The sequence below is a fragment of the Lissotriton helveticus genome, chromosome 4_1, assembly GCF_964261635.1.
Source record: "Lissotriton helveticus chromosome 4_1, aLisHel1.1, whole genome shotgun sequence".
NCBI classification, from domain to species: Eukaryota; Metazoa; Chordata; class Amphibia; order Caudata; family Salamandridae; genus Lissotriton; species Lissotriton helveticus.
Window position 1 is genome coordinate 1,086,503,543 of NC_136063.1, and position 14,203 is coordinate 1,086,517,745.

The 14,203-nt window shown below is 44.4% G+C and overlaps 1 protein-coding gene across 2 annotated transcripts in view; it reads left to right on the plus strand.

Moving 5' to 3' along the window:
* The window catches only part of SLC9A3 (solute carrier family 9 member A3), a 1,113,267-nt gene that overhangs the window by 1,052,807 nt on the left and 46,257 nt on the right, over positions 1–14,203 (plus strand). The window lies entirely within an intron of this gene.

A 14,203-nucleotide genomic window follows, 5' to 3' on the forward strand; every position in this document is an offset into this window, starting at 1 on the left:
ACCTGCATCTGGGGTGAGTCAACATCTGACAAGGGAAAATGCAGAAAGGAACCTTGATGCTTCCTGTGTAAGGAAAAAAACCTATTAGAGATGCCAATTGCCTGAGGGCCAAAGATCCTCCTACCACCACCACTGCCCCCAAGGCAAGTCCTCCCCATAGTTCAACGCCAAGTGGTGGAGCAGGGAACAAGGGTATAGTAGGGTTAACCCTGGGATCGGAGATGGGTTCTGGCCTAGTCCGAACTCCAGCTAAGGCTGTTTTAATATGTGATGGAGGCATGGATATTGCCTTACTTTTTGTCAGTCCGAGTAAAAGGGCAAATACAGTCAACAGCCTTTAATCAACGGTAAGGAGGCCATGGCATATAAGGACACAGGAGCCAGTGTCAAAATGGTGACTAAGGATCTTGTGAGCCCTGACCAATGCTAGCAATGTCAGGAAAGACCATTCCGTGGCAGTTGATAATTTCAGCTGGGGAGGGGTAACTGGTCCTAAGAAGATTGTGGTTAGCTCAGACCTCCCTGTGGAATGCTTGTTGGGCAATGATTTGGAAACTTCAGCCTGGGCAGAAGTGGAACTGAGGACACATGTGGCAATGTTGGGCATCTCTGCAGATGTGTTTGCTGTGAGTAGGTCACAGGCCAATATGTCTTCCACTGAACAGGCCCTGGATCATGTAAAAATGGACCAGATGCCTTCCACGAGAAGGAGCAGTAGGGTTAAGGCATTGTCTTCCCCCCAGACTCAGAGTGAGGATCAGTTTCCTGAGGAAGATGATTCCAGACCCTGTGAAGAGACTGTCTCAGAGGAACTTGAATCTGATCAGGTTGAGGTATTGGGGACAGGGGGCACTTCCAGGGCAGATCTGAGTCTGGAGCTGCAAAGCTGCCATTCTCTTGAACCCCTCAGAAAGCAAGCTGCTGCTGAGGCTGCTGGGAGTGTCAGTGGGTCCCACAGGATCTCCTAGGATGAAGGACTCCTTTACTTAGGGGGTAGAGAGCACAATCCTGGTGCTACCAGGAGATTGGTCATACCTCTGAAAGTTAGGGGTTTCCTACTAACACTGGCACATGATAGCTCTTTAGCTGGACACCTAGGCCAAAGCAAGACTTGGGACACGCTTATCTCTCAGTTTCACTGGCCGCACATATCAGAGGACACCAAGGAGTTGTGTCACTCCTGTACCACCTGTCAAGGTAGTGTTAAGGCTAGTGGTACCATAAAGTCCCCCCTAATACCACTACCTGTGGTGGGGGTTCCCTTTGAGAGTGTTGGGATTGAAATAATTGGCCCCATGGACCCTCCAACTGCATCTGGGTACATATATATTCTAGTGGTGGTGGACAATACCACTAGGCACCCAGAAGCAATAACCCTTAGAACCACCACAGCTCCTTTGGTGGCCAGGGCCCTCCTGGGATTCCGGAGTGGGTTTCCCTAAGGAGGTCTTAACTGACTGAGGTGCAAACTTCATGTCAAGTTACATAACTGCTATGTGGAAGGAGTGTGGAGTGAATTACAAATTCACCATACCCTATCACCTACAATGCTATGGGTTTGTTGAAAGGTTCAACAAAACACTGAAGGGCATTATCATGGGCCTCCCAGAAAAACCTAGTCGAAAATGGGATGTCCTGTTGCCCTGCCTTCTCTTTGCCTACAGAGAGGTTCCTCAGAAGGGGGTTGGCTACAGCCCCTTTGAACTTCTGTTTGGACATCCAGTTAGGGGTCCCTTATGTTTGGTTAAGGAGGGTTAGGAGTTACCTCTCAAACCACCTACACTAGACATAGTGAACTATGTACTTGGTTTCCGCTCCAGGATGGCTGAATACATGAAGAAGGCAACCAAAAACCTTGAGGCTAGCCAAGAATGACAGAAAGCTTGGCATGACCAAAAGGCTGTGCTGACTGTGTACCAGCCAGGACAGAAGGTATGGGTGTTGGAGCCTGTGGCCCCAGCAGCTCTCCATGATAAGTGGAGTGGGCCCCATACCATCCTTGAGCAGAAGGGAGAGGTCACCTACCTGGTGGACCTTGGAACTTCCAGGAGCCCCCAAAGGGTGTTCCATGTGAACAGGCTCAAGCCATATGTTGACAGGGCATACATGAGCTTGCTCATGGCTACTGATGAGGGACAGGAGGAAGAGAGTGACCCACTCCCTGGCCACCTCTCACAGTACCCTGATGATGGTTCAGTTGATGTTGTAACCTTGGCAGGCAGCCTCACTGAACAGCAACAGACTGATTGCAGGAAGGTCCTCAATCAGTACAGTCATATGTTTTCCCTGACTCCTAGTCAGACCACTTGGTGTACCCATGAAGTAGACACAGGTGAAAGTCTGCCTGCTAAAAATACAATTTACAGGCAACCCGACCATGTCAGGGACTGCATCAGGACTGTGATCCAGAAGATGTTGGAACTGGAAGTCATTGAACCCTCAGATAGCCCTTTGGCTAGGCCAGTAGTCCTGGTACCCGAACCTCATACCCAGGGTGGTAAGAGAGAAATTAGGTTTTGTGTAGACTACAGAGGGCCCAATGGAGTCACTAGGACTGATGCTCATCCTATTCCTAAGGCATATGAACTTATTGATACTTTGGCCTCAGCCAAGTTCTTGAGTACATTTGACCTCACTGCTGGATATTGGCAAATCAGACTAGCTTAGGATGCCAAGCCTAAAACAGTATTCTCAACCCATAGTGGGCATTATCAATTTATTGTGATGTTTTTCGGTTTGAAGAATACACATGCCACATTTCAAAGGTTAGTGAATAAAGTTCTCACAGGCCTTATCTAGATGATATTGCTGTCTTTAGTTCCACCTGGGCCGATCACCTGGTCCTCCTGGGAAATGTTCTGGAGGCCCTGATATGGCAGGCCTCACTATCAAGGCCCCAAATGCCAGATAGGGTAGAGTAAGGTTGTGTACCTGGGGCACCTTGTGGGTGGAGGCCAGGTTCAACCATTGCAGAGCAAAATTCAGACCATCATGGACTGGGTTGCTCCAACTACCCAGACTCAGGTCAAAGCTTTCTTGGGCTTGGCTGGGTACTACATGAGGTTTGTCAAGGAATATGGATCTATAGTGACCCCCTTGAATGAGCTGACCTCTAAAAGAATGCCTAAGAAGGTTCAGTGGACAGTTAGCTGTAAGAAGGCATTTGATGACCTGAAGCAGGCCATGTGCACTGCTCCTATTCTGCAAAGTCCTGACTATTCCAAATAATTCATTGTTCAAACTGGTGCATCTGAGTTGGGGGGTAGGGCTGTGTTATCACAACTGAATGAAGAGGGTCAGGATCAGCCAGTAGCTTTTATAAGCAGAAGGCTAGCCCCCAGAGAGAAGTGTTGGTCAGCTATTGAGAGGGAAGCCTTTGTTGTGGTTTTGGCTCTGAAGAAGTTGAAACCATACTTTTTTGACACTCACTTCATTCTTCAGACAGGCCATAAGCCCCTCCTATGGATAAAACAGATGAAGGGTGAAAACCCCAAATTTTTGAGGTGGTCTATTTCCCTACAGTAAAAGAAGACTCAACTGGTCTATATTAGTATCATGTCCTTTCATTTGGGGGTTTGTGTAGGAAAGTAGAATCTGCCTCTTATGGCAGATACGCTTACCTACACTGGACCTCGACTGGGCTCGACTTCGTCCCCCTTTCCGTCTCAAGCTTAGTTTGTGCCCTTGCTCCATATAGGCTCTGTGTAGGACCTGTGGTGCAGCAAAGGCAACTGAAGAATCTCCCTTGGAGTGAAGGAGTAATTTCCCTGCCCTAGCAGGCACCTTAACGCAACTGACCGGTCTGCTGCTCCTGAGCTCCTGCGGACTCCGAAGATTTCAGCAACACAGGATGTGGGTTTCTGAAGGTCCCTGAGGTTGATCTGCCCTCTCAGTAAGTTTGAGGCCAGTATCCCTCGTGGGGAGTGCATAACGAGAACCCCAGTGCACCGCATCCATTTGCAGTTGCATAGGCTTGTTGGCAATTCCCGTGATTGTGCATTGGACTCCTCATAGTCCTAACCCTGACCAGTATTTGCACCAAAGAACTCCGGCCTCCTCACACCGAGTGCTCCCTGGGCTGGTACTTTGTAATATTTCTTGAGGTCCCCTCGCGAATCCTGGTCATTCGGCCTGTGGGTCCTCCTGAGGGTCATCTTGATTTCACCGGGGCTTTCTTGGTTGCTCCAGATGTGCCCTGACTCCCCATTGCTTGGTGAGTGCCCTGGATCTTGCTGGGCTACACCGTAACCTGTTGACTTTCCTGCGTGGGTTGCTTTTGCCAAGGCTTGTTGGTGCTCCAGCCAGACACCGACCCCTCAGCACTCAACATCCTTCATGGGACAGCTCACCTGCGGCTCCTGGTTGTCCTTGATGTCTCCTGGTCCTCGTGGCTGCAGAGTCCAGCATCCCTTCTTAGCACCTGAAGCACCCAACATCAGTGGGCATTCGTCTACCGAGCCCCTGGTCACTCTGAAGTGATCCAGACTCTGTCCCCTCTGCTTTCTGGTTCCTTCTTTCCAGAATCTGGGCTTGGATTCCACTGAACCCTTTTCACCTTCATGGCACCAGTACTTCTTCACAGCCCTCCACTGAGAACAACGGCGGTTTCGGACACCACTTCAGACTTATGCACCCAGCTCCCCTTGGATAGGTAACTTGGGTACCACGGTAACCATGGGTGGGGTGGCTCTCCAACCTCTCATGTTCCAAAGGGTTTGTTCGAAGTCCTCCTAGAAGGGTCCTTAACCCTTAACTTTCCAACCGCGACTTTCCCATAGAGTTGTACAGAGCACGCAGTTGTGTTTCCTCACTGCACCTCTCCTCCGTGGGCTCCCTGTGTCTTCACCTTGGGTGGTTCCTTGGGAACCCAGGGATTCTACGTGCACTCAGCACTGTCTCTAGTCAAGTAGTGATTGTTATACAACTGTCGTGTATTCCTATAGGTTCTGAATCGATCCCCCTATTCCTGACCCTATTCTGGTTAAACTAACTATCAAGTTAACTAACAGTCAGCCCATGAGGCAAGACAAGCCCCCATGATGCAGATACCGTTATCTGACGCAGTCACACTACGGCACAGGAACGTGTTATCTGATTAGGTCATAACGCTTGAGATCTAATTAGACAAGCGACATTCCTCCAGCCCCTGATAAGGCATACGACGTTCTCATAACAAATCAAACCTATGACAACCTGGAAAATCCGTGCGGCCATTGTTTTGATTTCACAGAGAACTTTAGTAAAGAATGTGCTAACGAGCAAGTCGTATGACATCTTTATTGACGTATCTATGTCCATCCTTACGTCAATCTCGGCACCTTTAAGGTATAAATATTACCGATCTTGCCTTATGCAAACACACGCGTGGTGACAAGACGGAGCAGCCACACTTGCCGAAGCCGAGAGCAGAAGCAGACCCCGCTGGCGCAGCCCCGCCTTCCTGACGCGCTGAGAGACGCGCTGCTATCTCAAGCCGAGAGACCCAGCACCGGCGCTTCCGGGTAGCCCTCGCAGGCAGCCTGGAATATCGAGACCAGAGAACGAGATACCATTCCTCATTCATCCTAAATTCCAGGTACAGAACTGAATAACCCCTCACAGAGAATTCTTTAGTTATTCACTTGGCAAAAACAAACTTAACTTAAACTGTAACTTTCTATTCCCGCCCACGCATTAGACTTAGGTCAGGTACACGGGGTAGGCGTATTTAGAAACACCAGTTGAGTACGTTTAGTCAAATGTATATGTGTATGTAAATATATTTTAATCATTTCAAACATCATATGGCTCAGAAACCATATCAATGTTTTTACAGTATTATTTTATACTATTGCTTTTAATGTATGCACTTTACTTAACTATAAGTATTGCAATAATATCGATCCATTTCTCATGTATGAGAAAAGAGACTGATCAATAAATAACACCTTCTTATTGAACACGCCCGTCTCTTCCTTTTCTCTACATTCTGATGAGACTAAGAATGCACGTACTGACTGAGTAAAATAATTGCCTTGTGCTCACACGACTCTCGAGATTGACTCTTGATTAGGGGAGAGCAAAGTTGTCATGTTCTATGGTTGTCAGAAACTAAATCCCTTCTTGTCTAATCAGGGAAGTTAATTCCTCCTTGAACATTCGAGAAAGTTTCTAGCGAACTCTGAGCTACGCTGGCAAACCCAAAAATTAAGTCTAGTATCGACAGTAGTAGACCTAGTTAATGTCTGGTCTAGGCCTTTACTGCTGTAGGTATTATTCCAATGCGCAGAGCCTATTGGGAAAATAGGAACTACACTACATGGCGCCCAACGCGTTTGGAAAGGGCGATAAAACTAACGTAAGACATTTAGAGTAACTCAGTCGTGCTTTCTCACTCAGACCCCTTTTCCCAAATACTCCAAAGACGTCTGGAGTGGGTGAAAGGTTATATCCTCCAAAACCTCGCAGGAGGGAACTCCTATGTATGGTTCTTGGTATAGTCAACGTTGAAGGATACACTGTTCCAAAATATTGTGCATCTAATCTCTGTTTCCATAAAGAAACCTGATCTGCAAACAGCTATAATACCATCCGGTCAGTAAAATGCCTGAAAGTGATGATGAAAGAGAAACAGTTAGATTAGCAACTGAACTCGCAGATGCTGATGCTACCATGCAAGCAGCAGACCCGAATATAACACTCATTCCGGTCATTAAAAGGAGATCTATAACCTTAAAACGTATAGAAAATGGACTGACACCTAGAGGTGGCACAGTCATATTCGTAATCGAGGCACACGAATATCGGCAGACAGAGGTATATTATTCATGGATACATTTTCCAGCAGCTAATGCTGTAACAAAGTACTTCCACTATTACAAAGTAGAGGAACCTCCTAATGAGTACACTCCTTTCGAGGAGGTGGAAGTACCACTCAAATTCCAAGAGCATTTGCTCTTATTTGATGGCGCCCTAATACATAACAATCACATTACAAGGCTCGGTCCTTTAGGAAGACCAGGAGCAACGTGGCCGGTCTTAGCCGGATACACACCACATCCAGACATCGAAAGAATGCCTGCAGCAGAGCTGTTAATACAGCTAAAACAACTACTAAAAATTCATAGACAATTAGTTCAGTATGTAATGCGGACTTCAACAATTCAGCCAGCGATTAAACTTCCACAGCTGACCCCTCACCAGGGGAACACAAATAAAATTACACCACAGAACATCCAATCCTGCCTAGGTAAAGTTCCAGCTAAACGGGAACAAATACCATTCTGGTTGGCACAGAAAATTACCCAAATAGAGGCGGTGTTTCCTGACACCACCCCATTAGAAAAACACAGGATTCTGACTATATGTCTCCCAATGGGAATCGCACCACACATTGAGGACTGTGACACTTGGGGTACAGTCTTTGCTTCCATCTACACAAAAACGCACGGTGTTCCATCCATTTCGGTAATACCAGATGTGCTAAAACAAATTCAAGATGAATACGGTCCAGAACCTGCTTTAACTCTTGGTATGAAATTACTAAAAGACTTCAAGCAGGTCTCGGCTATATTATTAGCCAACATAAAAGGTGAAGCAGCAAACGTGGCGATCCGCCAGAGGTTAAAAGAGACAGATATAGCAGACCAACCAGCTGAAATTGCCAGAATCATAGAAAAATCCTATGAAGAACTAGGCAGAGATAGTCTAGGTGGAATACCAGTAAAACCGCAACTGACTACAAGTCCAGAAAAAATATTTTTTAATAATAATTCACCAAAAAAGAACTGGGATGGAAACAAACAATCCAATCCTAAAGAAAAGAAATTCCAGTCCCGAGGGAGGTCTCCCAGGCGAAGAGAGAAATCTCCAAACCAAAGACAGAGGTCACCGCAGAGTGACCCCTCTGGGAATAGATATAACCTTAGAAATAGGGATAATATTAAAAAACCTGATAGATATCAAGACATTGATACACGTCCCTCTCAATCTTTTCAGACTTCCTCGCAGAAATCGGAAAGAAGAGGACGATCAGAACAAAGAGAAGAGCACGCCAAGTCCAAAGACAAGGAACCTGCTCAGCTAAAAAAGAAATTACAATTTCCAAAAAAGAAGGTAGCCAGTATCAAGGTAGTTAACAATGCCGAGAATACTGAGGACACAACTGAAAAACGGAGAGTGGGCTCAGACAATGCTAGACAGCGCAGCAGAAGTGAGCATAGCTCGCAAAGTCCTTATGAATCATCTGGAGACAGTGGACACAAATGAATATCTTCAAGTGGAAACTGCAGACACCAGAGTTAGCAAACCCCACAAGATATACGAGATAACATTACGTATAGAGGGAGATAAGACTAGGAAAATAAGGGGACTATTTTGGGATAACCTCTCCAAGGGCTATGATATCCTTCTAGCTGAAAAAGACTGGCCACCAGAGTTTGTCAGGGAGTGCCCTCATGGCGAAGAAGTAATTATGCCTGCCTTCTCGAATCAAATCCCGATTCATAAAAAATACACACTTGCTAGAAAGTGGGCAGTGGCCTTAGCACCTGCTTTATATAAAAATCATGTAGGATGGGATGAGGATTCTCCTCCTCACAAAATCCAGTTAAAATCACAACCTACTGCACAAAGGCAGTACCCAATTAAGCAAGAAGCTAAAAAACAGGTAAATGAAATACTAGATCAGCTAGAATACCAGGGGGTGATTGAAACTTGCACCTCACAAATGAACAATCCTTTGTTTCCGGTCTCCAAACCAGACAATTCATATCGTCTAGTTTTGGATTACCGACACCTTAACACATGTTGCAAAACCTTTGCAGTGCAAAACTTACACAGTGCTGCACTAATGAATAACATAGTACGCAAAAAATACAAAACAACCTTGGACATCTCCAATGGATTCTTTTGTCAAAACATAGCACCAGAGAGCAGATATTTAACTGCATTCTCAGTAAATGGCACTCAAAAACAATTCTGTCGGTTAGCCCAGGGGTACAAGAACAGCCCGGGGGTATTCTCAGCGAGAGTAACAGAATTACTACAACTATATGATGATGAAGCATTATCCTATGTCGATGACATTTACTTAACAGATGATGACTTGGAGACTCACTTGAAAAGGGTGAACACCATAATACTTGGGTTCGCTGCAGAGGGTTACAAATTCAACTTCAAAAAATCCAGAATTGCCCATCTGACGGTCCTATTCTTACGATATGAGTTATCAAGTGAAGGCAAAAGCCTGGCTGACAATTTCCTAGAGAAATGTGCCGTAATCCAAGCTCCTAAAACACTAAAAAACCTACAGTCAATTCTAGGCTTCCTAAATTTCGGAAGAACATACATTGCAAATTACGCAGAAAGGGTCAAACCCCTTTATGATCTAATTAAACCAGACTTTAAAAGATCCAATTGGACTCAAACACACACGGAAATTTTGAGATCCTTACAAACAGACATGCTAATTAAAACAAAATTAGAAACACATGATAACACACGCAATCTTGTGATTCGAGTCATCCCAGGGAGATGCGGATTCACATACCTGACCTCTAATGAGGGAGAAAAGGTACCAATTGCATTCAAATCACACTTGTACACTAAGGCTGAAATGAAATTTAGCCCAACGGAAAAAATTCTTACAGCAACACAGACAGCTATAGCAAAAGAACGAGCCCTGGCACAAGGTAAACGAATAGTAATCGTGACACCAATACCAGCCTTAGAGGCGGTAACAAAGGCAAGCATTCCAAATGCTAAAGCACTCCATCCAAGATGGATACAATGGGCTAACTCTCTTGCTGCAACAGACGTGGTGTACGAATTTGATCCTTACTTAAAAACACAAGAATTTCTCCAATATGAATTTGAATGTCCTCCGCCAACCGAAATTCTGCCTCTAGATCACTACGGCTGTATAATATATACAGACGGATCAGCACAACCCGCAGTAGGGGGTAAACAAGCTTACAGTGCTGCGTGCGCGATTGTTAAAGGTCGTTGGCACGAAGGGAAATTTAAACCAACCCTCACTAAAACACAATCCCTAGGAGATTGTACAGCTCAGCGAGCTGAACTACTAGCATTCAAGATGGCGCTTGAAAATACCGATCGAGAATTCCCCACACTCATAGTGTGCGATTCGTATTATTGCGTTCAGTCTTATAATGAATACTTGCAGATCTGGCTTCAGAACGGTTTCAAGGATGCGAAAGGTGGCACAATTAAGCATAAAATGCTCTGGGAACAAGTAGCTCTTTTACAAAAAGAACTACCAAAGACTCACGTGATACATACACTGAGTCATCAACGTGATGGCGTTCACGTTGCAGGGAATTCATTGGCTGATGAGGCCGCGAAGGCAGCTGTGCAAACGGCTTCCGTAGCTGCCGTCACCCGGTCAAAAACAAAAATAGACAGCGAAATATTACAAGCTGTCAGCGCTTCAGAAAAGGATTCAATAGAACCACTCCCTAAAGGCTTTCCAGTAAAATACTCATACATAACTGATGCAAACAATGTTCCTTTTGCTCGAATCCCTGGAGTGGGGGATAGGGCAATTCCAAACATGGAACATAGGTTAGGACTAATAATAGCGGCACACGAAGGGCTTGCTTCTATCCATGCTGGCGTCTCAGCCACAGTATCATTATTAAAACAGAGATACTGGTGGCCACAAATGAGAAGACAAACAAGGAACTATGTTCTAGAATGTGAAATATGTCAAAAAATGAAAGTATCAACGGTGAGACGTCCAGCTCAGACGCCCCTTCTAATCTCGGATAAACCATTAGCCTGTGTTTATCTAGACCACTGCGGTCCCTTACAAAGGGATGGTAACTATAAATATATCTTGGTTGCAGTGGACTCATGCACGAGATTGATATGGATGTGGCCCCAGCGAACGGCTGACGCCAGAACTGTTATAAAAGATTTGCGAGTCTTTATCGGCACATACGCAATTGGCATGCTGCATTCGGACAATGGTCCTGCTTTTAGCTCTCGGGCTTATAAGGAGGCCATGGTCAGCATGGGCGTGCAATTGCGGTACTCTTGTCCATTTCACCCTGAGGGGAACGGAATTGTTGAAAGAAAAAACCGTGACATAAAGCAATCTATAACGGCAAAGGTATTAGGTTCGGGAGCTGGGTGGGTCAAACATCTAATAAGTGTCCAACGTAGTCTAAATAACTTGCCAAGAAATTCTCTGAAGGGATTCAGTCCGTACGAATTATTATTTGGAACTAGGATGATGATCTCTGACCTTGATAGTCAGACTTCAGTGGTGAAAGAAAAAACCTTTGATGTCAAAGACCGTTTGGCTATTTTGCAGGACTTAAACAAAACAAGAAAAGACCTGAGCAACATACAGTTGAAACAACAGCCAACAACCACTGAAGAATCACCACCTGTCCCAGCAAGACCTGTCTGGATTCCAAAAGTCGGGGATCTAGTCAGGGAGAAGATCGCGGTAAAGAAGGAATTTGGGCCTTCCTACAGAAAAGCAGTTCCTGTCTTGTCTGTCAACGGGACAAGATCAGTTGTACTACCGCCACTTGCTGGAAAAAAGGAGAACCGAGTTGTATCCATCGACCTGGTAAAACCACAACATGTGGCCGATAACAAACGGTAGGCCAAGTGGACTCCCAATAAGTAGCAGAACACCAAGGTTTGCTACCAGCACAGAGGTCCTATCAAAAAGGCTCATCACATTCGAAACGCCTGCAGAAGAACAAGAAGGACTATGCAACAATGCAATAGAACTCAGACCTCTGAAAACCCAAATAAAGACATTTAGCAGAGACACACCAATCTATACTGAAGTACCAAGTGAAAATGCAAAAAACAAAAATCCTGAACCAATTGGAACAATTGACAGAACTGCATCCGGTTACTTCATCAACTTCGATGATTCCTCTGACGGCTTCAGTGAATCAAAGACACAGCCATCATCAAAATCCTTTAAAGACAAAGCGAAGGAACTTTTGAAACAACTGAAAGAAACATATCTGATTTCTCCATGGATTGAATTTTGGGTGGGTTTTGGTGCATTTATCCTCATACTTTGGCTCATCATGGTATTTACTTTGGGACGCTTCATTGAGGGAAAATATGCTAAAATGGACACAGCAAGTCAGAACATCAACCTGATCCTCAAACCACACACATCTTCACACGTCGAGAAAAGAGAACTTTCTTCAGAACTTTCTTCAGCCAACTTCACAGCCAATCCGATACCTGGTGGGGTAGCCTGGGACAACACTGACTATGAAATTTATGGTCCGGTCGAGATCCTGAAATATCCACACCAAATCAAGATCTCCTTGAGTGATTTTGCAAAACCAAACTCATTTGCTGATGATTGGGACTTCGAAAGCATTAACAACATGATGTCTGACTTAGTAATGTCTGCTAAATTTACAAAACATGATTATTTGCAAGGTTCTACAAATTATGATAGTATGTATTGCTATAACCATTATGGTAACCATTTTTTACATAAATCTGCACAACCTAGAAATGTTTTAAATTATAATCAATGGGAACATTGTGCTACACCTCCAAAAGGGAGCTCTAGAACCGTGTATGACAAATATTCATATTTTTCAGGTTTTAACACAAGTAATGCTGAAACATTTTATTTTAAATTGTCAAACAAGACAGGGATGAAAACCATGATAACCAACACAAAATTGATTTATTCAGATTCATTCTTTGAACAAATGAATACTTTTGGATTTGATTATTGGGACAAAAATGTTGATTTGAAAAGTGTTTGGGGTACAAAAGAATGGCAAGTACAGGGTATAGAAGCTTTGTTTAGAGCCTGCATGATCCCAGAACAAATGATATTTTTAAATGACACTGTTCAACAAACCACCTGTCTTGGCTTAGCCAAAATCAAAGATTTAAATAAACCGTCTATTCCAAAGCCAACAATGTTTAGCAATAGCTCTGATACAGATGAAGAGATAGACGTAAACCAGATATTAAACCAAAACAGAACACATCCTGATTGGAAACAATGGTTGATCTGGCCCACAGATACAAATAACTGTCAAGACAGATTCCTGAATAAAACACAGGGGTTCAAAATGACCAGGCCAGACCCAAGATATCCCCAAAGACATCACCCAGGGATAATAACAACCTACAGTGTGGGCAAATTATGCCTTCAATGGCTTCAAACTTCCACACTGCCTGAAATTAAGCAACACCTAACTTTACTTACTGATGGTGCTGACTTGCGTGATTTCATTCTGGGACCACGCAAACAGCGTCAAAAGCGTTTCATAGCAGCCTCTGTATATGCAGCATACAATGAGGCCTGGAAGGTTACTCAAATTGAAACAGCAGAAAGAATACGGGAAATTGACCGTATCAATTTGGAAAAATCAATTTCTGTAGTGGACAATGGGTTAATGACTCTGTCCTCCAGAATTTTTTCATTGGACAGCATTGTGTCTTCAGCAATCGATATATTATCGCAAGACTTACTGTTATTACAACATGGTCAGTCACAATTGCGTTCTATTGTACAGCTTGGCTGGACGTTACAAAATCTGCGTTCAGGCTATGTGCCTTGGCGTTTAATCAACACAACGTCACTATTCCAAATCTTTAACCTTACTGATACACAAATCGGTATGGCGCAAAAGGGTGCTGATTATACAATCTTGAGCATTGAAAAACTAGAAAGATTACCAATGGCAATGTCAGAACGACCTGTCAGTGAATGGATAATACACGGAATCATAAATATTCCAATCTCAACCTTCAGGTTTCAATACTGCCAAGAATATATACAGGCTGGCATGTACGAGAAATTGGGGAAGGGGTACCTTAAAACAACTTGGAACCTGCCCTATTCACATGCATGTGTCAGTAATAAAGGACAGAAAGTGTTTCTTAGTGGCAACAATTGTGCTATGTCACTAAGCGGCACGCTTCTGTGTAACGGAATTAGTTTGCACGGAGCCTGTGAAGGGAATTCATACAACCTTTCATGTCACCAGCAAGGCGCACCTGCAACTGAAATAGAACCATTCTTTCAAAGACTCTATAATGGGAGTTACATTCTTATTGTAGACCGCAGATGTTGTAGTCTTAGGCCCGGGACTCCTTATCTAGTCACTACGACGGCGAAGGTCAAGTGCTGTGGACGTTCTTTGTTCCCCAGCTCCTTTCCAGACAGGGAGGCAAGGGCATGGCCCAGTTT